This window comes from Silene latifolia, chromosome 2 (genome assembly GCF_048544455.1).
Source record: "Silene latifolia isolate original U9 population chromosome 2, ASM4854445v1, whole genome shotgun sequence".
Classification (NCBI taxonomy): Eukaryota; Viridiplantae; Streptophyta; class Magnoliopsida; order Caryophyllales; family Caryophyllaceae; genus Silene; species Silene latifolia.
Genome location: NC_133527.1, coordinates 135,296,797 through 135,299,980, shown reverse-complemented (window position 1 = coordinate 135,299,980; position 3,184 = coordinate 135,296,797). Strand labels below are relative to the sequence as shown.

The window sequence follows — 3,184 nt, the reverse complement described above, 5'->3', positions numbered from 1 at the left end:
CCCCCCCAAAGCTAGCATGAACTCGGGGGATGGAGATGTTTCCTTGTGATCTTTAGTGAAGAAATGCGAAGAAACGAGAGAGAAAGGAGGAAATGAGTACCGTCGGGTATGCTTGAATGATAGAAAGAAATCTATCTATCTTTTTTTTTAACCATATAAAAGCAAAGGCCAGGAAGTCACAGAACCACGACCCCGATCGGGGTTGACCTCCTCTTCGGGTTTTGACTCTTTTCCGCATTTGATTTTAATTCCTTCTCCTTTCTCGAAAACCACGTCCCCGAACGGGGATCTTGCATGGGGTTGCGTGCCAGATTCTCTTCCAATTCTTCTTCCTTCATTTTCACCTAAAAATCACAAAAATAAACATCGTCAAGTCGAGTATTTTATTTCTAAACTACGAAAAACAATAAATTGCAAAAAATTAAAAACAAAAACAAATAAAAGCAATAAAAAGCTTGGGTTGCCTCCCAAGAAACGCTGATTTAACGTCTCGCACGACGTAAGAAGCTAATTGATTCAAGTTTTATTCTAGAGCTTGCCACCAACCAAGCTCCATGTCATAGCTCCTTTAGCATTCCGCAACCATTTGAAATTTTTCAAATAAAATTTCCCTTTCATCCTTTTGGCATTCTTAGCAATAGTGCCCTTAGCATCGTCACCTACAAAGCAAACAACACCCATACCGTCCTCCAACGGATCCATTAGTAAGGATTCAAGCGTAGTAGAGGCATAAGAAGAGTCCAGAGTGCTAAATAAATAATAAGACTCTTGTAACATTGGGCTTCTAATGGTGTTGTTTTTGCTAAAGGAGACCCGGTCATCACCCACTTCCAATGTCAACCTCCCATTCTTCACATCAATTAGCGCACCCGCGGTGCATAAAAATGGCCTACCCAATATAATTGGGGTTTGTGAGTCCTCGGCCATATCAAGTATGAGGAAGTCAACGGGTATGAAAAACTTGCCAACTTTGACGGGAACATCTTCTAAGACACCTAAAGGTCGCTTAAAGAAACGGTCCGCCATTTGCAATATCGTACTTGTGCATTTTAAAGCACCCATGTTAAGTGTTTTACAAAGGGAGTAGGGCATGACACTCACACTAGCACCTAGGTCGCAAAGGGCCTTATCAATGGTATATGTGCCTATAGTGCAAGGAATAGAATTGCTACCGGGGTCCTTAAGTTTCGGGGGAGACTTATTTTGTAAGAGTGCACTACACCCTTCGGTGAAAGCAATTGTCTCAACCTCATTGAAGGATCGCTTCTTTGAGAGGATTTCCTTTATGAACTTTGCATAAGAGGGGACTTGGGTAAGCAATTCCATAAACGGGACGGTGACTTGTAAATTTTTAGACATTTCCATGAACTTACCGAACTTACCTTCTTCCTTGTGCTTTGCTAGACGATGTGGAAATGGTATTTGTACAACTTCTTTTGGAGGAGCATCCTCCACATCTTCCACCTTATCTTCCTCATTGGGAACACTCACCTTTGTTGGAATGGCATCACTCTCCTTAGCATTAGGAGAGACTTCTTCAACAACCACCTCATCACTTTCTTTGGGCATAGGAGACCCAATATCTTTGGCATCAAGCTTGCTCTTCCTTTTTAGCATCAACAACCGGTGGGGAAATGGTACACGGTCCCTAACAAGAGGCTCTTCACTAGCCATCTTTTTGTCATCTCCCCCAAGCTTGGCCTTTTTAACAACCACTTCTTCATCCAAAGTCATGGATGGCCCATTATAGCTTGTACCACTTCTTAAGGAAATAGAATTAACAGTTTCATGTGGTGGGTTACCTTGGGGAGGTAGTTGACCGTTCTTCCTTTGAGAATTAGAAGCGGCTAACTGAGCCGCTTGTTGTTCCAACATTTTGACCGCGGCACTATGAGCTTGATCGTTATTTTGAATCTGAGCCAATAATTCCCTTTGCATTTGGACTATCATGCCCTCGAGCTTACCAACTCGTTGATTGTTTTGCTGGCCATTTTGTGGTGGATTTTGTTGGTAATTGTTTTGTGGGGGCCTTTGTTGATTTTGATAACTCGGTGGAGGGATATACTTTTGTTGTTGAGGGACATAGGCATTTTTTTGTGGTGGAGGTTGTGGGTTAAACACATTGTTGCTAGTGTAAGACAAGTTCGGATGAAATTTTGTATTCGGGTTATAAGTGTTGGAAAATGTACCCGGTGGATATGAACTTTGTCTTAGAGCTTGAAAAGCATTTACCTCTTCAATGGGGGCTCGGCAATGAGCGGCATAATGACCCGCATCTCCACAACCATCATAAACAACGATTTGGCATGTTGAAGACACGGCATTGAGTTGTTAAAGAAAATCTTTAGCATCTATTTCTGCCAATTGTTGTTGGAGCAAGGCAATTTGAGCTAGCAAAACGGAGTTGTTGAAGGATTCTTCTTTACCTTTGGACGGCACAACTTGGGAGTTGACATATTGGGCATCATGGACCGCCATAGATTCGATCTTGGCATGAACAAGGTCGGTGTCAATTTGATCAAACCGCCCATTGTTGGCAGAATCAAGAATCCTTCGGGATTCGGCACAACATCCATTGTAGAATGTTATTGCTAGAAACAAATCATCTAGCCCATGATGTGGCCATTGTCTTTGAAGCTCTTTGTACCTCTCCCAAGCCTCATATAAGCTCTCAAGAGCTTGTTGACGGAATCCGGTAATTTGGCTCCTTAAAGTTTGAGTTTTCTCCGGTGAAAAAAACTTTTGATAAAAAGCAAGAGCCAAAGTTTCCCAATTGTTGATTCCCATGGTGGTGCGGTCAAGGCTATTGATCCAAAGCTTGGCCTTGTCCTTCAAAGAGAAAGGGAAAAGTATTTCCCTTATTTAGGCTTGAGTGACACCCGTTTGACGGATCATGGAGCAATAGTCACAAAAGTTTTGCACATGCAAATTGGGATCCTTCAAAGGACTTCCCCCAAATTGCTTCCTCTCCACAAGGCTAATGAAACCCGGTTTGATCTCGAATTCCGGCGCGGTGATTTGAGTGGTTGTGATCCCGGCCGGAAGCATGGCCGCGGTGGGCTTTGAGTGATCGGAAAGTTTCACCATCTTTTTGGTGGTAGATGGTGATGGAGATGATGAACTTGAAACCCCTCCTCTTCAAGGGCTTCTAGATCGTCTAAGTAAGACTTTCTAGCACTTTCGG

At 42.9% G+C, this 3,184-nt stretch overlaps 1 non-coding gene across 1 annotated transcript; it reads left to right on the top strand.

Moving 5' to 3' along the window:
• Positions 1-2,608: 2,608 nt before the first annotated feature.
• Positions 2,609-2,716, top strand: LOC141644762 (small nucleolar RNA R71). The gene has a single exon (XR_012544370.1). It is a non-coding gene; the product is annotated as a small nucleolar RNA R71 (small nucleolar RNA).
• The last annotated feature ends 468 nt before the right edge of the window (positions 2,717-3,184 follow it).